Source organism: Bufo bufo, chromosome 2, assembly GCF_905171765.1.
Source record: "Bufo bufo chromosome 2, aBufBuf1.1, whole genome shotgun sequence".
Classification (NCBI taxonomy): domain Eukaryota; kingdom Metazoa; phylum Chordata; class Amphibia; order Anura; family Bufonidae; genus Bufo; species Bufo bufo.
In genome coordinates, this window is record NC_053390.1 from 527,354,650 (window position 1) to 527,377,475 (window position 22,826).

Consider the following 22,826-nt stretch of genomic DNA (forward strand, 5'->3'; position numbering starts at 1 on the left):
TAACCATGTTATAAGGGAAAATAATAAGGTTCGGGTCTCCATCCCGATCGTCTCCTAGCAACCGTGCGTGAAAATCGCACCGCATCCGCACTTGCTTGCGGATGCTTGCGATTTTCACGCAACCCCATTCATTTCTATGGGGCCTGCGTTACGTGAAAAACGCACAAAGAAGAGCATGCTGCGATTTTCACGCAACGCAAAAGTGATGCGTGAAAATCACCGCTTGTGTGAACAGCCCCATAGAAATGAATGGGTCAGTATTCAGTGCGGGTGCAATGCGTTCACCTCCCGCATCGCATCCGCGCGGAATACTCGCTCGTGTGAAAGGGGCCTTAAACTCACCCAGGCAGCCTAGGGGAGGAGCGGCAGTAATGTGAAAGATCTTCAGCGGCCCAACCCCATCCATAGTAAAAGTCGAGACTGTCCAGCCAGTGGAGCACAGCTGGGATGTCAGGCAGGCAGTGACTCACTCACCCTGACACTGCGCACACCACACGGCCTGAACCACCCTCCCCCTCCGCACATACTTACAGCCAGGGCAGCCTGCAGCCAGGAATTAGCGCGGTCTGAGTGGAGTGCAGTAGCACTTTTAGCTAAGCCTGTAAATAGATGCTGACGGCGCCCCCCTCTTCTTGCTGGAGACATGCGCCCCGCACAGTCGCACCCCTCGCCCGGCTGTAGAAACGGCCCTGCCGACGGCGCCCCCCTCTTCTTGCTGGAGACATGCGCCCCGTGCTGTCGCACCCCTCGCCCGGCTGTAGAAATGGCCCTGCGTCTGAGTCTGACAATGTACAGTTGTGCAAGAGTTCAGTGCATTCCTCCTGCTCCTCCTTGCAGGCCCAATCAAACCTTTCATTTCCATAATCTCTGACCTACTGGTGTGCCTTCTTTTTTCCTAAGCAGTGCCAACGATACCCTGTGTACTATTGAAGATATTCAAGATTACCTTCCTATTGATTAGTTGTGTGAGAACAGTCAGCATTTGAACTGCAATGAGGAGGAGATTCACGCAGAGGCGTGGGACCTGAAAACTGAGATACATAGCTGTGTTGGTGGTGGTAGTAGGGACACTGGTAAGTTGGTGACAGTGGTACTCAGGGCAAATAAAAGGAAAGGAATTTTTAGAAGGGGCAAAGAGCCCAAGACATAGTACAGTCTGAGAAAAGTTGAGGGTGGATTATGACTATGATGATGATTCTGTGTTGGAAAAGATCTGGGAAGTGGATCAGGGTGTGGAGGAGGTGATGACCTGTGGAGGAGGTGATGACCTCAGAGGAGGAGAGTGGTGGTGGTGACGATAAACAGCAGAGACAATGTACAGCCAAAGAATCCTAAAAAACTGCTGTGGGCATTTAACACAAAATGTAGGTACTAAGGGGGTCATTTATCAATCTGGTGTAAAGTTGAACTGGCTTAGTTGCCCATAGCAACCAATCAGAATCCTCCTTTCATTTTCCAAAGGAGCTGTCTAAAATCAAAGGTTGAATCTGATTGTTGCTATGGGCAAATAAAGCCAGTTCTACTTTACACCAGTTTGATAAATGCCCCCCTAAGTCACTATAGCAGCATATGACCCTGTGGAAAAATCAAACTGGCCTGCAATTGAAACAAGACTGTCTACCTTTCCCAATTCTTCATTCATGGGTCACAGCAGCCATGACCCATCCACAAGTGCTACAGTGTCATTTTCATCATCATCAGTTACTGCTTCTCCTGCTCAGACTTTTTCTTTGCACTTTCATGTGGCAGAGAATGTTGGCTGCTCCTTGGACTTGTCAGTCTGCAGCAAGGTGCACGCCACCATTGATATGTGGAACAGCTGTTACAGGCAGGAACAGTACATGTTTTTCAGGGCCCACTGGGTCATAGTTTTGCACAGCAGTGGTGACCCTGCACCACAGTGAGGCCACGAGATTTGTGAGTAGTAACAGCAGCAGCTGAAATCTGTATTAGAGCAAACGATCACACTCATGCAACAAGGGATGGTGGAAAAAGAACAGCTTCCACATCTTGCTCGTTACCCTGTGGTACCCATATAGAAGCCCCATGGAGGAAGAAGTGGAGGGGGATGCATAGCAAATGGACAAACACTGCCTGAACAATCAAGTTCAGTCGTACCAGCACTGTGTCCTTTCTCTGGCACATACCCTGTTCCCTGACCCCATAGACACAGGTAAGGCAGACTGGAACAGTGACTGGAACTGGCCCAGTTTGCTATAGGTGTACTGTCAGAGAGGGTATTTAGTGCAGCAGGTTGCATCGCCACACTGAAGCAGACATACCGTATTTGTCCTCCACAACTGTACAAAAGATTACATTTGTGATCCATGCTTTCTGGAGGATTTTGACACACCTCTGGCTGATGCCAATGAATAGATCTGCCATTATTGACAGCACAATTATACCACTACCTTTGTCTGTCTATCATGTTCCATACTGTATTGCTACTGCTGCTGCCAGTCCCACTGCTGCTTCCCCTAAACAGCCGCACATCTCCTGCCTTGTCCATCAGATTCCACACTGTGCTGCTACTACTGCCGCACTACTGCTAACCTGACACAGACACACATCTCCCACTTTGACCGTCAGGTTCCATAATGTGCTTCTACTACTACCCCCACCCAGTCACAGATCTCCTGTCCATCAGGTTCCGTACTGTACTACTGCTAGTGCTGTGGCTACTACTGTTGCTACTACTACCCCTACATAGCAGCAGACTTCTCTTGCCTTATCCGACGGTTTCCATACTGTTACTGCTCCTGGATTTTTTATTTTTTTTTGGACCGCTTGTTCAGAACAAGCAAATGCTTCTTCCAGTTGTGTGTGCATAAGCATGGGCATGCATCTGCCCCCAGTAAGGGATAATTTTGGAACACTTTTTAATTTTAAAAGCGCAGCAATGCTTTTATCCATTGCCATATTATGTTGCTGTCACATTAAGATTACTAATGCTGTCTTGGCATTAAAGAGCTTCAAGGTAGTTACATACAGTTCTAGGAGACCCCAGAATGTCATGTACAACTTTTAAGGGCAATCTGAGCACTTTTGAATCAGATCAAATCTATTTAATAATAATATTTATATAGCGCCACCATATTCCGCAGCACTTTACAAATTCAGAGGGTTCATGTACAAAACAAAAGACATCACAATGTAACTAGCTAATATACAACTGAAACACTAGGAGTGAATGCCCTGCTCACAAGAGCTCACTATTCAGACCCAAATCAAATCTTCCAGCTGATTTGTTTTTCTTGGTCCGTTTCCACCTACACACGCAATGTTTTAGTATGTGATGTTTCAGGTTACACAGTCTTTCTCAAGCATGCTTGAAAAAGGCTGTGTAAAGCTGAAATATCACTTGTTGGGTTACAGGAATCCTTGCTTCACATTTGCTGTTTTGACTCACTGGTGTTGCCAACCCCTTTAGTTATAGAGTAGAGTACTGATTAGTGAAAGGCACTATTGCAAATCAGTCATCACCAGGGGCGTTGCTAGGGTCTCAAAAGATCCGGGGCCCAAGCCCCAATGCATATTGACCAATTCTCTAAGTCGACCAACCGAATCCATCCCCCCACCACCGTAAACACTAGAACTGAAGACATTTTACTGTACTTGAAATACAGCAGCACATACCTCTCACATCCAGCGCCTCCCAGGTGACGTCTCCTCTCATGTATATTTTCTCTGTCATCATCTTCTCCATTCGGTCCGGACAACTTCTCTCAGCCGCCTCTTCTCTGCAGACTGTGACACACGAACGTCTTAGGTTCCTCACTTTTCTGTACCCCCAAATACTATTCTGAAGAAAAATGAGTGCCATACATATAATCCTCCTCATAGTAATAGTGCTCCTCATAGTCCCACCAATAGTAATTCCCTTTTAGAATGCCCTCATTAGTAATACTTGCAATAAGCAGAACCGTGGTACGGTTACGCGGACGCCAAAATATGCAGTGGGTCCGGGTATATGGATATAATAGTCTATTGTTTTTGTTCGTGACGCCAATTGCAGCGTGCGCAGGGTACAGTCTCAGGGCCCTTTAAGGTGTTGCAACTCACGTACCAGGTTAGGAATGCCAGAGTGGTGTAATGTCTCTGTGTAGCAGTAGGTATAGTGTCAACGGTGTCTCCTACCTTGGTACGGCTGGACTCCTGGATCCTGGCTCACTTGCAATAATTGAGTGTGTTGCTAGTAGGAGTAATTGAGGGATTTTGGTAGCAGTAAATGAGATCCAGACTTGAAATATAATTCAACTTGTCTTTACTGGAGGCAGCATTAATCCATTTGAGTTACAGCAATAGTCTCTGGTCCCAGCAGGTATTGGCAATGTATGGCAGGGATCAATATTTCCTATCATGTGCCTGGAGAATATGGCAGGAATCTGTCTTCTGCTCTGTCTATCTTCTGCTGTGTATGGGACTGACTAGCTGAGGAGGAATTTGGCTTCTCCTGGTCTCTGGATAGTTACTCACAGTTAGCTCACAGGGAATGGCTCTTCCTGGAGATCTGGAGGTGCTGCTTGCTTGTCAACCAGTTGAGGCTGAAGGGCTCAGACTGGGAAGGGTGATCTTTGGTCTCAGCCGAGACTCGATCCTGGGTTGGGATCCCTAGAACTGGGAGCTCCTAACAGAACAGCCTTCCCCTAGCCGGGGTGGCTGGCACACACTAACTATAACTTCCTTCTCCTCCCCATGAGGCAGGATGTGGGAACATTCCACACCTCCTCAAAGAGGGTGGAGCTAAACTGGAATGTACTATTCCAGTCTAGATATGCTAAACTGTTACTAAGACCCTGGTAAACACATTGCTGCCACCTGCTGTGTACATGTAAATTACAGCAAATATATATAACAGGCTTAGAAAATGCACATTTGTGAGGAATATTAAATAAATCACATGTTGACAAGGCACATGTTACCAACAAATAGTAGCGGGGAAAAAGAGTTTAGTAACATAACTCTGGGATGTTACATTCTGATCCCTACAGTGCCCCAAACAGTGATAGTGTTCCCCAAAAATGCCTCCATAAGTAGAAGAGCCCTCCAGTATTAATAATGCCCTTACAGACCCCCCCCCCCCCCCCGTCGAAATAAGGCCCCCTATTGTTCCCCCAGTGGTAATAAAGCTATCTACAGAACCCTCAGTAGTAATAAGGCCCCCATAATGCTCTTAGAAATAATGTGTATCTATAAGTCCCTCCTATAGAGCCCCCAGTAGTAATAAGAACGCCTAATGTCCCCTGGATTTAAAATGCCCCCACAGTGCCCCCATATATATATCGCCCCCTACTGTTATAATGCCCCTACAGTGCCCCAGTGTTCATATCGCCCTGTACTGTTATAATGCTCACCCTGACATGCCCCAGTATTTATATCGCCCCCTACTGTTAGAATGCTCACCCTGAAGCTCCCCAATATTTATAATGCCTCCTGCAGTGCTCCCTGTAGTTATATTCCTCTGTTTAGTGTCCTCATAAATTATAATTCCTCATTATATTATATGCGAGGGCCTTCAGTTGAGCTGACCCTGTAAAACATTATATGCGAGGGCCTTCAGTTGAGCTGATCCTGTAAAACATTATATGTCAGGGCCTGCAGTTGAGCTTACCCTGTTAAAACTTATATGCGAGGGTATATATGCGAGGGCATTATATGCGACGAATAAGCATGTTAATATAATGGAAGAGGAGGATGAGAAAAGGAAGATTTAACTATATACCCTTTTTTGTAGTGGAAGGGGTGCATGGGAATACAGTGTATTCAGTACATTAAACAACCCATTTAAAGTGCCTTTGTTCATCCGCTTTCCTCTGATAATGTCGAAGTCTGGGGCAATCCAGGCCTTGTTAATTTTTATAAGAGTCAACCTGTCAGCATTTTCAGTTGACAGGCGGATACGCTTATACAGTTGCAATAAAATGTATGTGAACCCTTTGGAATGATATGGATTTCTGCACAAATTGGTCATAAAATGCAATCTGATGTTCATCTAAGTCACAACAATAGACAATCACAGTTTGATTAAACTAATAACACAAAAAGAATTAAATGTTACCATGTTTTTATTGAACACACCATAAACATTCACAGTGCAGGTGGAAAAAGTATGTGAACCCTTGGATTTAATAACTGGTTGAACCTCCTTTGGCAGCAATAACTTCAACCAAACTTTTCCTGTAGTTGCAGATCAGACGTGCACAACGGTCAGGAGTAATTCTTGACCATTCCTCTTTACAGAACTGTTTCAGTTCAGCAATATTCTTGGGATGTCTGGTGTGCTTTCTTGAGGTCATGCCACAGCATCTCAATTAGGTTGAGGTCAGGACTCTGACTGGGCCACTCCAGAAGGTGTATTTTACTCTGTTTAAGCCATTCTGTTGTTGATTTACTTCTATGCTTTGGGTCATTGTCCTGTTGCAACACCCATCTTCTATTGAGCTTCAGCTAGTGAACAGATGGCCTTAAGTTCTCCTGCAAAATGTCTTAATAAACTTTGGAATTCATTTTTCCTTTGATGATAGCAATCTGTCCAGGCCCTGACGCAGCAAAGCAGCCCCAAACCATGATGCCCCCACCACCACACAGTTTGAATGAGATTTTGATGTTGGTGTGCTGTGCCTCTTTTTCTCCACACATAGTGTTGTGTGTTTCTTCCAAACAACTCAACTTTTGTTTCATCTGTACACAGAATATTTTGCCAGTACTGCTGTGGAACATCCATGTGCTCTTGTGCAAACTGTAAACCTGCAGCAATGTTTTTTTTGGACAGCAGTGGCTTCCTCTGTGGTATCCTCCCATGAAATTCATTCTTGTTTAGTGTTTTACGTACCGTAGATTCGCTAACAGAGATGTTAGCATATGCCAGAGACTTTTGTAAGTCTTTAGCTGACACTCTAGTATTTTTCTTCACCTCATTGAGCAGTCTGCGCTGTGCTCTTGCAGTTATCTTTACAGGATGGCCACTCCTAGGGAGAGTAGCAGCAGTGCTGAACTTTCTCCATTTATAGACAATTTGTCTTACCGGGGACTGATGAACAGCAAGGCTTTTGGAAATGCTTTTATAACCCTTTCCAGCTTTATTCAAGTCAACAATTCTTAATCGTAGGTCTTCTGAGAGCTCTTTTGTGCGAGGCATCATTCACATCAGGCAATGCTTCTTGTGAAAAGCAAACCCAGAACTGGTGTGTGTTTTTTATAGGGCAGGGCAGCTTTAACCAACACATCCAATCTCATCTCATTGATTGGACTCCAGTTGGCTGACACCTCACTCCAATTAGCTCTTGGAGATGTCATTAGTCTAGGGGTTCACATACTTTTTCCACCTGCAATGTGAATGTTTATATGGTGTGTTCAATAAAAACATGGTAACATTTAATTATTTGTGTGTTATTAGTTTAAGCAGACTGTGATTGTCTATTGTTGTGACTTAGATGAAGATCAGATCACATTTTATGACCAATTTGTGCAGAAATTCATATCATTCCAAAGGGTTCACATACTTTTTCTTGCAACTGTATGTTATGATGCCACCAGCAGCACTAAATAAGAGCTCAGACAAAACGCTGGCGGCAGGGTAGGCCAGCACATCCAAGGCATAGAGCGCCAGCTCGTGTCACGTGTCCAGCTTGGACACTTAGTAGTTGTAAGGCACTGAAGGATCACTGAGGACGCTGACACAGTCTGCTACGTACTCCTTCACCATCTTCCAAAACTTTTTTTCCTTCTTTTGACACTAGGCTGCGCACCCTCAGGGTGAGGGTGCTGGCGGGGTGTCATGAAACTGTCCCAGGCCTTGGAGAGTTTTGCCCTGCCTCTGTTGGAACTGCTGTGTGTTCTCCTTGTCTCCCCTCCTCGGTTGGCCAAGGAACTACAGACTCTGCCGCCAGATGGAAATTTTTGGAGTAATTTTTAAACAAGGACCTTCTGGTATTGCACTGTTTTGCTCGTCTTGTCCACCTGAGGAATGAGAGATGAGAAATTCTCTTTGTAGCGGTGGTCAAGAAGGGTGAACACTCAGTAATCCGTGTTGTCTAAAATACGTATAACGCGCGGGTCGCAGGAAAGGCAGACTAACATGAAGTCAGTCATGTATGCCAGAGTACCAACAGGCAAGACTTCGCTGTCGTCATCAGGAGGATCACTCTCAATCTCCTCATCCTCTTTCTCCTTGTCTGCCCACCCACGCTGAACAGATGGAATGAAACTTCCATGGGTACTACTCTCTGTAGCGGAGACAACCATCTCCTGCTCCTCCTCCTCTTCATCGTCCAATTCGCGCTGAGAAGGCGGACGGAGGGTGATCTGGCTATCACCCTGTGTAATGTCATCTTTCCCCATTTCCACCTCTTCCACATGCAAAGCGTCATCCTTAATTGAGTAGTAGCGAACGTTTGAGTAGACATAGAAGTGGGATGGTTACGCTGATAATAGCGTTATCGCCACTCGCCATCTGTGTTGAGTCCTCAAAGTTTCTTAAACCTCACAGAGGTCAGACATCCATGCCCACTCCTCGCTTCTGATTAGCGGAAGCTAACTGGAAAGGCGACGACCATTTTGCAGCTGGTATTCCACTACTGCCCTCTGCTGCTCACAAAGCCTGGCCAACATGTGGAACATGAAGTTCCAGCGCGTGCTCATGTCGCAAAACAGCCGGTGAGCTGGCAATTTCAAGTGTTGCTGCAGCGTTGACAGACCAGCTGAAGCTGGCGATGACTTGCGGAAATGTGCACACACGCAGCGGACCTTTACCAGTAGCTCAGGCAAATTGGGGTAGGTTTTGAGAAACTGCTGAACCACTAAGTTTAAGACGTGGTCTAGGCATGGGATGTGTGTGAGCTTGCCGAGCTCCAAAGCCGCCACCAAGTCACGGCCATGATCACACACAACAATGCCTGGTTGTAGGTTGAGTGGCGAGAGCCACAGCTCAGTCTGGTCTCTAATCCCCTGCAACAGCTCTGTGGCAGTGTGCTGTTTGTCCCCTAAGCATATCAGCTTCAGCACGGCCTGTTGACGCATCCCCACTGCAGTGCTATACTGCTTCCAGCTACCGGCTGTTGGCTGACTGGTGCTGCACGCGGATAATTCGGAGGTGGAAGTGGAGGAGGAGGCGGAGGAAGAGAAGTGGGGGTTGGAGCCACTAACATATGTGCTGGCGGAAACCCTGATGGAATTAGGGCCCGCAATCCTCGGCGTCGGTAGCACCTGTGCCATCCCAGGGTACGATTTGCTCCCGGCCTCCACAATGTTCACCCAGTGTGCCATCAGGAAAATGTCCGTGGTTAAGTTGACCTTCCCAGTAACTGCGTTGGTCAGGGAACGTGTGACGTTTCGGGACACATGTTGGTGTAAAGCGGGCATGGCACACCTTGAAAAATAGACATCAGGCTGCGGAAGGCCTCAGTGTCCACAAGCCTAAATGGCAACATTTCCAGGGCCAGTAATTTTGAAAGGTGTGCATTTAGTGCTATGGCCTGTGGGTGGGTGGCTGGGTATTTGCGCTTGCATTCAAATGCCTGGGGTAATGACATTTGGATGCTGCGCTGGGACAGGGAAGTAGATGTGGTCGCTGATGGTGCTTGCGAAGGTCCAGGTACAGGGCAGGAGACATCCTCATCTGCACCTTCGACAGGCGATTGTCTAGTACGTACCATAGGGGAAGAGGAGGCAGTGGTGTGACTCGCAGACACAGATTGTGGACCCAGGCGTTTGTCCCACTTATTACAGTGCTTGGATGCCTTGGCAATGGAGATTTACGCAAGGGGGTGCACCGTGGAACAGTTGTGGGCCTGTTTGGTGTGGCCCGCCTTCTCCCTTTTGCCACCCCACTGCCTCTTCCAGCCTATTGCGGTGCTGAAGATTCTAACCCCTCTGTACTGCTGTCTTCGCTTGGCTTTCCACCTTCCCAGGTTGGGTCAGTGACCTAATTGTCCCCCACCTCCTCTTCCACTTCCTCACTCTGATCATCCTCTTGATTTGTTGACCTAACCACAACTTCAGTGATTGACAACTGTGTCTCATCCTCTTCATCAACCTCTTGAGACCGTAATTGCGGTTGACTCATTGGCAACTGTGTCTCATCATCATCCACCTCATTAAACACTAATTGCCGTTCCCCACCGTCATGTTCTTGTGACTGTGAATGCTCAGGAGATTGGGAATCAGGGCACAAGATCTTATGTCCCTCTTCAAGCGTGCTTGGCGAGAGGGCCAAATTCAAGTAATGGCAATGAAAAGAGCTCCTCAGAATTTCCGAGTGTGGGATCACTTGTTTGGCCAGACTCTCCATGGTGAGAGGAAGGAGGATCAGGGAGAGGATCCTGTTGACCAGACTCTTGGCTACTGAGACTGGACTTGGTGGAAGACAGGGTGGTGCTTAACCGACTGGAAGCATTATCTGCTGCAATCCAACCGACCACCTGGTCGCACTGGTCTGACTTCAAGAGTTTTGTTCTGCGACGCCCTGCAAACTGGGACATGAAGCTAGATATTGTGGATGATTGTTTTTCTTGTGCTCTGGCAGCAGGCACAGTTTCAACGCGCCCAGGGCCACGGCCTCTGCGTGAACCATCAGAATCACGGACACTTTCCCGTCCCTTACTGTTCGCCTTGCGCATATTAAATGTTATATGCATGCTTGACACACAAGATGTGACACTGATGTCACAGTTCACAGCAAGCACATTATATGGAAAAAGTACGTAAAAGTATGGAAAAAGGAAAATAGATTTCAGTTATATTTCTCCAATCTCTGGCCCTCACACACAGAAGGTATAATACAGATGTCTCTAGTCACTGCAGACACCTTCTATATAAAAAGTATTGAAAATTATGGAAAAAATATAGTAATTTTCAGTTATATTTCTCCAATCTCTGGCCCTGACACACAGTAGGTATTGGACAGATGTCTCTAGTCACTGCAGACACCCTCTATAGAAAAATTATTGAATATGATGGAAAAAATATTGTAATTTTCAGTTATATTTCTCCAATCTCTGGCCCTGACACACAGAAGGTATTGGACAGATGTCTCTAGTCACTGAAGACACCCTATATATAAAAAGTATTGAAAATGATGGAAAAAATATAGTAATTTTCAGTTATATTCCTCCAATTTCTGGCCCTGACACACAGAAGGTATTGGACAGATGTCTCTAGTCACTGCAGACACTCTCTATATAAAAAGTATTGAAAATGCTGGAGAAAAAAAATTGTACTATACAGTTGCAAGAAAAAGTATGTGAACCCTTTGGAATAATATGGATTTCTGCGCAAATTGGTCATAAAATGTGATCTGGTCTTCATCTAAGTCACAACAATAGACCATCACAGTCTGCTTAAACTAATAACACACAGAATACAATTTTACTATGTTTTTATTGAACACACCATGTAAACATTCGCAGTGCAGGTAGAAAAAGTATGTGAATCCCTAGACTAATGACATCTCCAAGAGCTAATTGGAGTGAGGTGTCAGCCATCTGGAGTCCAATCAATGAGATGAGATTGGAGGTGTTGGTTACAGCTGCCCTGCCCTATGAAAAACACACACACCAGTTCTGGGTTTGCTTTTCACAAGAAACATTGCCTGATGTGAATGATGCCTCGCACAAAAGAGCTCTCATAAGTTCTACGATTAAGAATTGTTGACTTGCATAAAGCCGGAAAGGGTTATAAAAGTATCTCCAAAAGCCTTGCTGTTCATCAGCCCACAGAAAGGCAAATTGTCTATAAATGGAGAAAGTTCAGCACTGCTTCTACTCTCCCTAGGAGTGGCCGTCCTGTAAATATGACTGCAAGAGGACAGTGCAGACTGCTCAATGAGGTGAAGAAGAATCCTAGAGTGTCAGCTAAAGACTTACAAAAGTCTCTGGCATATGCTAACATCCCTGTTAGCGAATCTACGATACGTAAAACACTAAACAAGAATGGATTTCATGGGAGGATACCTCAGAGGAAGCCACTGCTGTCCAAAAAAAATATTTCTGCACGTTTACAGTTTGCACAAGAGCACCTGGATGTTCCACAGCAGTACTGGCAAAATATTCTGTGGACAGATGAAACCAAAGTTGAGTTGTTTGGAAGAAACACACAACACTATGTGTGGAGAAAAAAAGGCACAGCACACCAACATCAAAACCTCATGCCAACTGTGAAGTATGGTGGTGGGGGCATCATGGTTTGGGGCTGCTTTGCTGCATCAGGGCCTGGACAGATTGCTATCATCGAAGGAAAAATGAATTCCCAAGTTTATCAAGACATTTTGCAGGAGAACTTAAGGCCATCTGTCCACCAGCTAAAGCTCAACAGAAGATGGGTATTGCAACAGGACAACGACCCAAAGCATAGAAGTAAATCAACAACAGAATGGCTTAAACAGAAGAAAATACGCCTTCTGTGGTGGCCCAGTCAGAGTCCTGACCTCAACCCGATTGAGATGCTGTGGCATGACCTCAAGAAAGCGATTCACACCAGACATCCCAAGAATATTGCTGAACTGAAACAGTTCTGTAAAGAGGAATGGTCAAGAATTACTCCTGACAGTTGTGCACGTCTGATCTGCAACTACAGGAAACATTTGGTTGAAGTTATTGCTGCCAAAGGAGGTTCAACCAGTTATTAAATCCAAGGGTTCACATTCTTTTTCCACCTGCACTGTGAATGTTTACATGGTGTGTTCAATAAAAAAAATTGTAACATTTAATTCTTTGTGTGTTGTTAGTTTAAGCAGACTGTGATTGTCTATTGTTGTGACTTAGATGAAGATCAGATCACATTTTATGACTAATTAGTGCAGAAATCCATATCATTCTAAAGGGTTCACATACTTTTTCTTGCAACTGTAGCTATAAAAAACTGCCAGCCTGCCACCACTACAACTCTACTGAATTGATTGCGATCAGACTCCTTACACTCTCTGTCCCTTCTAAAGCGCAGCTCTTCCTGAATACAAATGAGCCGAACATGCGTCATCAGGTGCTATATAGCACCCGATGACGTGTTCCGGACATCCAATCACTGTAAACCCAGTAGCCAATATGGCTACTGGCATTACAGTGAGGGCAGTATTTTCCTGCATGTTTATTGGCTGCATAGCAGGCGCAAAACGTGCGGGGAGGAGACTCGAGCACATGCGGTACTCGGCCGAGTACCGCCATGTGCCAAGCATAGCGATGGTCGAGCCGAACAGCAGTTTGGCAGAGCATGCTTGCTAAACACTAATCCCATGTAAATAACATCCCTCTCTACCTACAGCCCCCTCCAAAATACAGTTCCATGTAAATAACATCACACCATCTCTGCTGCCCCCTCCAATATACACTCACCTAAAGAATTATTAGGAACACCTGTTCTATTTCTCATTATTGCAATTATCTAGTCAACCAATCACATGGCAGTTGCTTCAATGCATTTAGGGGTGTTGTCCTGGTCAAGACAATCTCCTGAACTCCAAACTGAATGTCAGAATGGGAAAGAAATGTGATTTAAGCAATTTTGAGCGTGGCATGGTTGTTGGTGCCAGACAGGCCGGTCTGAGTTTTTCCCAATCTGCTTAGTTACTGGGATTTTCACGCACAACCATTTCTAGGGTTTACAAAGAATGGTGTGAAAAGGGAAAAACATCCAGTATGCGGCAGTCCTGTGGGCAAAAATGCCTTGTGGATGCTAGAGGTCAGAGGAGAATGGGCCGACTGATTCAAGCTGATAGAAGAGCAACGTTGACTGAAATAACCACTCGTTACAACCGAGGTATGCAGCAAAGCATTTGTGAAGCCACAACACGCACAACCTTGAGGCGGATGGGCTACAACAGCAGAAGACCCCACCGGGTACCACTCATCTCCACTACAAATAGGAAAAAGAGGCTACAATTTGCACAAGCTCACCAAAATTGGACTGTTGAAGACTGGAAAAATGTTGCCTGGTCTGATGAGTCTCTATTTCTGTTGAGACATTCAAATGGTAGAGTCCAAATTTGGCGTAAACAGAATGAGAACATGTATCCATCCTCTGAAGGCTACTTCCAGCAGGATAATGCACCATGTCACAAAGCTCGAATCATTTCAAATTGGTTTCTTGAACATGACAATGAGTTTACTGTACTAAAATGGCCCCCACATTCACCAGATCTCAACCCAATAGAGCATCTTTGGGATGTGGTGGAACGGGAGCTTCGTGCCCTGGATGTGCATCCCTCAAATCTCCATCAACTGCAAGATGCTATCCTATCAATATGGGCCAACATTTCTAAAGAATGCTATCAGCACCTTGTTGAATCAATGCCACGTAGAATTAAGGCAGTTCTGAAGTCAAAAGGGGGTCCAACACCGTATTAGTATGGTGTTCCTAATAATTCTTTAGGTGAGTGTACAATCCCACGTAAATAGCATCACCCCCTTCTGAGCCGCCTTCAACATACAGTCCCATGTAAAGAACATCACCCCCTCCTCAGCCGCCTTCAACATACAGCCCCATGTAAATAACATTATCCCTCAACATTCAGTCCCATGTAAATAATATCACTCCCTTCCACAGCCACCTTCGACATATAGTCCCATGTAAATAACATCATCCTGCCCTAGCAACCCCCAACATGCATTCCCATGTAAATAACATCCCCCCCTCAATTTTCAGTCGCATGTAAATAACTTCCCTCCCATCAGCCCTAACATACAGTCCCAGTTAGATAACCACAACTCCCAGCATTGCTCTGTCTCTCCCTTTACTTACCTCTCTTCATGTAGCAGACCTCACCACAGCTTCTTTCCAGGACTTCTCTTCACTGCTGAGCCATCCTCTCCTCCACTGGTCACATGATGGTGACATCATCGCAGGTCCTTTTCAGCTACTGCATTTAGAACTGATCACATGACCTGTGATGTCACCACAGGTCCTTCAGCTCTTGCAGGGCATTAGATTCAATTGATACAGTTGTATCTATCTGGCAGGCAGGACATTCAGGGCCTGGGACAACGTCCCTGGTCATCACCCTATTTCATTGTAGACATTCCCTTTCTCATCATCTGCATCTGGCTCTGACTCATGATGGCTTCTTCCATCTACATACTCCATGTATTCATTTTTTTATTCCTGTTTGAAGCAGACCCCTAGGAAGCCAGCTACGGCAATATTTTGAGGTAGGGATTAGGGAATGCTTGGTGAATCCCTATGCTGGACACCCAATATTGTCTCTGTATGTCACAGTCATATTGGTGTTTGACTGTGACGTGGTTGCCGTGCAGACTGGTTGCCAGGGGCAACGTGTAGTTTGTGGTTTGCACGTGCACTTCCCCTTTAATGTGTGCCTCCCTGCTGTTTTGTGAGCAAGGGGTTAATCTTCTGACAAGTGGGGATTAAGGTGTTTCCGGGGTGTGGCCGCAATCTTGATATAAACCTGTGGCTTGCTGGCTGGGTGCAGTTGTACTACAGCCTTGCTTGGTGTTGGAGCTTTGTTCCTTGCCTGGGTGTTCCAGCCCAGTCCTTGAGGGCCACCTTATGGAACATAAATTGTCCTCCCTTTTGTACCTTTACCCTCACTTGTCGTATGTGTCGTGTGAGTTTATGTTCTGGGGGTGTGTAGCGTTTTATTGGTTGTTACATGTCTGGACTTTTGCTGGTATTGGTCCCTGCATGTATGCTATACGTCACCTAGTATGTTCATACCTCCGGGAGGGGGCTGGTTTCCCGGAGGGGTTAACCATTAGTCTGTATGCAGTGCTGCCTGGGGCTGCCGTGCTCCTTGCGGCATAGGGTCCAGACAGTATCAAGAGTGCTGGATGCCTGTGTGTGTGTGTGTGTTGTCTGTACGATGTCCTGTTTGGTGTGTGGGCACCTGTACTTATGCCCAGGTTTCAGTCATGGTGGTAGCGGCAGGTAAGTGAGTTTTCCGGTGTTCTTACCTGCCGATCCAGATGCTGCATATGGTCATTTCCCTTCCACCTGTTACTAGGCAGCTAGAGACTCCGGTTCGTCTGTCCTTGAGGAACCCGTTGTCTCCTATTCCTGACCCCTATGCCAGGGACCGTCAGGGTCAGCAGGATCGAGGTTCCAGTGCATGAGCCCTCCCACCTTCAGGGTTTGCTCATGCGATCAAGAGATCAGGGTCAGGATTAGGGCGGCTGTAGGTTGTGGCCTGCTCCCATCATTGTTGTCTGGCCTAGTAACAGTTCCCAGTATAGGGTGGGGGGTTTCCCCACTCCCCACTGTGACAGTATGCTCCTAACTGGTAATATTTGTTTCAATGCAAAATATTACCGGATCCATGCCAATTCTCTCTGCAGCGGTCTCTAAAAGGTAAGTATATTCCCTTCTCTGTGAATCCAGCTCCTTGTGATCTTTTTTCATGGTATGATCCTCCTTCCCAGTTGGTTCTGTCACTTTTTCAGTGGAGCACTATCAACAGCAGAAAATGTTCTTCCTGCAGAATCCTCAATAATAAAAATATATAGTGAAGTTCAGCAACATAAGATATAACAAGGACAATTTATTCACTCACAGGATAAAACTTTTTCAACAGCCTAAAATTGATTATTACCAAAATTCTAAATATGCCTGACCCAGATTTTGCTCCAGCCTCTTCTGGGGCAAACCATCGTATCACTTAATTCAGGGCAGTGTTTATATTCCCAATCTACCTCATTTACCATTCTTAATTAAATAATGCCTAAATGCTACGAAAACCTTATTGCTATAAATCTATATGAAAATGTTTAAAAAAACATTGCAAATGTTTAAAAATACATATTAGTCCATATCAATTTATAAAATATCAATAAAACTCTCTGAATCTTGTTTCATAACCACATCACGCAGCTTTCCCAGAAGGCCTTTCCTTTTTCTTTCATTCTATGGGTCATGCGTCTCCTCTAGCCAATGGGAAATTCCTTATTAGACACACCTTCTCATGTTTCTTTTAATGGAGGAAAGTTTCCACCTATATAGAGGCTTTCCTCCTCTATACTATTCCCCTGCTCATGTCTGTGAATTGGGTCATCTCATCAAATGTACCAATAGCATTTCTTTCCCTTACTACACAGTCCTCCCTTAAAGGGGTTGTCTGAGGTATTTTTTTGTTCTTTGTATGTTTCTAACTAATCAAATGTAACAGCTTTATTATGCACTTACTGAATCTGTAGTTGCTCCTTTCTCAGATTTTACTGAGGGTCACATGACCTGTGATGTCAGCTTCTCTCCCTGCTCTGATGATGTTTCGTGCACAAGCCTGACAGAGCAGAGATGTGTCTGTACACGAGACGTCACTGTGCTGGCCACGCCCCCTGCACTGCCTCTGCTGCTGCTTATTGCTCTCTCCCTGGATTCTTAACCCCTTCAATTGCACAGACTCCGGGCTGAAGGCATTACTGAGTAGCTGCAGGTAGTGAGGAGACAAATGCTGGGCACAGGAGCTGACAGATGAGTTCTGCAGAGCATTGCACAAGAACAGGTGGGGGAAGATCCTGTGTGTATCAGTAGTGTCATTGTACAGCTGGGACCTGTAGTCCTACACACATAATATGCTGCTGAGTATCCCAGCAGGCAGACATGTCACTCAGGGTAGACTTATTCACTCCCTTTGCAAAGCAGGGAGAGGGGCAGAGATTGTTGTTATTGCATGTAAACAAAGGGCCAGAAGAGAACCAGGGAAATGAGGAAATAGAATTTTTTTTTTTACCTAAAACTTGCTTAGCTTAGTTATATATTGCTGCCCATCAGATTTACAGTGCTAAAAAAAAAATTTTCACAACTCAGACAACCCCTTTAAATTTCAAAATCGCTACTCGATTCCTCTGCTACCTATATTCTCCTTATGCATCGCTAGAATCTAGTGAAGATAGCTTCTTAACTCTTTCTCCAATCAGTGGTTTGCTTTTGCTAATGCATACAAATTGATTTAATATCCCATTATCTATTTAGACCTCACAGCTGCAAAGTCTGCATATTATAAATCCATTCAGTCTCTTTTTTGTTAATATTTTTTTACTGGGTCTCCACCCCTCCATTTCTTTTTCACCAGATCTACCCCCATAAATTTGAGACCCCTAGGGTTTTTTTCATGACATTTTCTAAAGTGTGCTGAAACGCTGTGGGTCTCCAACCCTTTTCTTATATTGTGGATGTTTTCCTGTTTTCTAATCTTTAGTTTTCTGAGGGTACTTCCTATAAACTGTAATCCACAGGGGCATTCCAGGACATATATGACCTCCATACTTTCACACAAAAGTTCCCCCTTAATCCTAAAACCTTCTGTTTTTGTTCCTGCGGCCTATTCTTGCATGCACCGCAAAGGCCACACCATATGAACAATTTTTTATTAAAGGCAGTTTCTTTTGTTACTAAATAACTGTGCACCAATTTATTTCTGACTGTTGGCACTCTTCTGAAGATAAATTGAGGGAATTTTAAGAGTACATTTCCTATGACCAGATCATTTTTTAATACCTTCCAATTTTATTTTAATAAAAAAATTTCATGATTACTATTGTATTGTGTCAAAAATACATATCTACATTTTTCATATCATCATCTGGCTACTCTTTTACTTTACTTCCTCCATATTTTTTGCAAATTCTCTGCCTTACATACATTTTCTTTAAATCTTTAATTCATGATATGGCTCTGTTTTTTATATTCCTCCCTCTTTGTACAAGGTCCTTGTATTTAGCTTTCCATCTTCCACATATATTTCTAGATCCATAAAGCTGATGGATTGGGAAATTATATTTTCTGTGAACCTTCTGTAAATGCCCCAGTCATTGTTGGCAATGTGCGCAATAAAATGTTGTAGTTCTTTCATGTCTCCCCTCCAAATACATACACAATCATTTATATACCTTTTCCAAAGGATTAGCTGGTTAAGATCTTCTTTTCTTGCCAATAGAGGGTCTATATAAATACTTTCCCAGTATGTCATGAACAGATTTGCATAAATTGGGACAAATTTCACCCCCATTGCTGTCCCTTTAACCTACAGATAGAAATCATTGTTATACCAAAAGTAATTATGTGATAAACAAAAACTGACATATTCCAGGAAAATTCTGACCGACAAAGAAAAAAGTAGTGTAATAGACTGCCATCTGGAACCAATGTTAACAATGCTTCAAAATAGAAACAAGATAAAGAAAACACCATTGGTAAACATTTGTCAAAATGGTAACTCCAACCAAACTGAAAACCTAACTAATTAAATCCAGACAGCCTTACTGGCAATAAACAAAAAGCTGACTTCACAAGTGCTTTAGCCAGAAAAGCCCCATTCCCAAAACGCCTCGCCAAAGCATAATCAAAAAACTCATATTTAACAGAGGACTTAGACTTGTCCACCACATCATTAACCCCTTAGGGACGTAGGACGTACCGGTACGCCATGTTTGCCGAGTCCTTAAGGACTCAGGACGTACCGGTACGTCCTAACTTTAAAAGTACATTGCGGCGCGGCGGGGGTTAATAGGGACAGGATGCCCGCTGAAATCATTCAGTGGGCATCCTGTCACAACGCCGGGGGGGGGTCATGTGACCCCCCCCATATCGGCGATCGCCGCAAACCGCAGGTCAATTCAGACCTGCGGTTTGCGGCTTTTACCTGCGGTTGCGGCGGCGGCGGGCGATGCCATCGGGTCCCCATGCGGCTGTAGGGGGGACCCGATGGCATGGAAGGCAGTGCGATGTCTAAGAAAGGCATCGCGCTGCCTTCCGGTGACGAGCCTGTGAGATCCAGCCTCCTGGATCTCACAGGCCGGAAGCTGTATGAGTAATACACACTAAAACATCATTTTTTTTTGTTTTAAAAAAGCTGTTATTGTGTAAAACTTACATAAATAAAAAAAGTATACATATTTGATATCGTCGCGTTCGTATCGACCGGCTCTATAAAAATATCACATGACCTAACCCCTCAGATGAACACCGTAAAAAAAAAAAAAAAAAAACTGCTAAATAAACAATTTTTTGTCACCTTACATTACAAAAAGTGTAATAGCAAGCGATCAAAAAGTCATATGCACCCCAAAATAGTGCCAATCAAACCGTCATCTCATCCCGCAAAAAATAAGACCCTCCCTAAGATAATCGCCCCAAAACTGAAAACACTATGGCTCTCAGAATATGGAGACACTAAAACATGATTTTTATTTTAAATGATATTATTGTGTAAAACTTACATAAATAAAAAAAGTATACATATTGGGTATCGCCGTGTCCGTATCGACCGGCTCTATAAAAATATCACATGACCTAACCCCTCAGATGAACACCGTAAAAAAATTTTAATAAAAATTGTGCTAAATAAACCATTTTTTGTCACCTTACATCACAAAAAGTGTAATAGCAAGTGATCAAAAAGTCACACGCACCCCAAAATAGTGCCAATAAAACCATCATCTCATCCCGCAAAAATAATACCCTACCCAAGGTAATTTCTCAAAAACTGAAAAAATTATGGCTCTCAGACTATGGAAACACTAAAACATGATTTATTTATTTTTTGCTTCAAAAAAGAAATCATTGTGTAAAACTTACATAAATAAAAAAAAGTATACATATTAGGTATGGCCGCATCCATGACAACCTGGTCTATAAAATATCACATGATCTAACCTGTCAGATGAATGTTGTAAATAACAAAAAATAAAAACGGTGCCAAAACAGCTATTTCTTGTTATCTTGCCTCACTAAAAGTGTAATATAGAGCAACCAAAAATCATATGTACCCTAAACTAGTACCAACAATACTGCCACCCTATCCTGTAGTTTCTAAAATAGGGCCACTTTTTTTGAGTTTCTACACTAGGGGTGCATCAGGGGGCTTCAAATGGAACATGGTGTCCAAAAAAATAGTCCAGCAAAATCTGCCTTCCAAAAACCGTATGGCATTCCTTTCCTTCTGCGCCCTGCCGTGTGCCCGTACAGCTGTTTACGACCACATATGGGGTGTTTCTGTAAACTACAGAATCAGGGCCATAAATATTGAGTTTTGTTTGGCTGTTAACCCTTGCTTTGTAAAAGTAAAAAAAATATTAGAATGGAAAATCTGCCAAAAAAGTGAAATTTAGAAATTGTATCTCTATTTTCCATTAATTCTTGTGGAACACCTAAAGGTGTTTTTTTTTTTTTTTTTTTTTTTGCCATTTCAAAACTGTTTATTCAGAAAAAAAAGTAACTTAAAATTCATTACTTTGGTCTTATCAACCCAAACATTCTAAATATCACAGCATATTCAAGCACAAGCAACACACACATTTAATTTAGAAACCATGCTTTTCTTCAGGCTGAAGCTTAAGGAGAAACAATTGGATCACTGTTTTCCAAATACAGTGATACCTCGGTTCACGAACTTAATTCGTGAACTGACTCTGGTCGCGAACCGAATTGGTCGCGAACCGAGGCACATTTTCCCATAGGGTTCAATGTAAATCCGGTTAATCCGTGCTGACCTTTTTTTAGTGGGTTTTTGAAGCACAAAAATATGAAACAAATTACAATACACATTAGTACAGTATAGTATAGCTCAATGGTTATTTTCTTCACAACCTTGCTGTCACCTTTACTACTGCTCTGCACTTTCTTTTTGCCACCATGCTTGCGCTGCACATTCTTGTCACCTGCATTTCCACTTTGCACATTGTCACTTGCATTTCCACTTTGCACATTGTCACCTGCATTGCTGTTCTTGTCACCTTCATTGCTGCTCCGCACTTTCTTCTTTCCACTATGCTTCTTGAGAGCCATATTGGGTGTCCAGTGAACTGTACAGTACTGTATGTGCTAAAAAGCACACCAAAAATCAAAAAATCACTTAAAATGTTTGCAGAGTACTCACAGTACTTCTTTCTGTGTCTCTTCTTCTCTCCACGGTCTTCCTACAGGAAGTCACGACCATGTGACAGCCTGGAAATAGCATTAAAATGGCCACGGCTCCTGTTCGTGAACCGAGGCGGAGTTCGTGAACCGGAGCATATTTTTATGAACTTTTCTGTTCGTGAACCGAGTTGTTCGTGAACAGAAGCGTTCGTGAACCGAGGTATCACTGTATCCTCTATGCAGATGGTACCAGCCAACAAATGAGGAAAATTCTCAAATGTACATTTAACAAAAGGGAAAAGTCAATAGTGGACATTAAAAGTTCCATAAATGTGTCAAACAAGTCCATATTGAAAAAAAAAAAAAAAAAAAACGTTTTGGACTGTTTGACACATTTACGGAACAAAACGATCCTCTCTTAAAAGTGCTCTTCCTGATGCTTAGCTTTAAATTGAAACCTTTTTATACACTTTCATGCTCTGAATATAGTAGAAGGCATGATGTCTGTACAGCTAGAAGAAGACATATCATGAGAATAACAAGAAGTAGACTTAAGCCTCATTAACACGTTAGTGCCCTGGTCAGCGACCTCCATCAGCGACTGTGAACCAAAACCAGGCGCGGCTCTAAACACAGAACAGGTGCAGATCTTTACCCTATACTTTATGTCTGTGGAGGCTGCAGTCCTGGTCTTGGCTCACAATCACCGATGGACACCACCGACCAAAACACTGAAGCGTGAACGAGGCCTTACATTAAGTATAATTAGATGTAGGCATACCATGAATCTCATCCCAAATCCAGTGCGCAGTGACGTATAACGTCATCACACTGGGTGGCATGATAACGTCATCATGAGATTTTGCGCCAGATCTTCAAGCAAGAGAGCGTCAGCTGGCCCGTCGCGAGCAAATGGATCAGGTGAGTATGATTTTTTTTAAATAGGAGTAGACATACTGGGAGTATAACTAGAAGATAAACATTTAGAGTATAACTAGAAGTATATATAATGTGATTTTAACAAAAAT

The 22,826-nt window shown here is 43.9% G+C and overlaps 1 long non-coding RNA gene across 1 annotated transcript; it reads left to right on the forward strand.

Moving 5' to 3' along the window:
• Nucleotides 1-1,566: 1,566 nt before the first annotated feature.
• On the forward strand, nt 1,567-22,550 carry LOC120989684. Its single transcript, XR_005776298.1, has 4 exons — nt 1,567-1,577; nt 6,373-6,379; nt 8,005-8,008; nt 22,355-22,550. It is a non-coding gene; the product is annotated as an uncharacterized LOC120989684 (long non-coding RNA).
• Nucleotides 22,551-22,826: the final 276 nt, after the last annotated feature.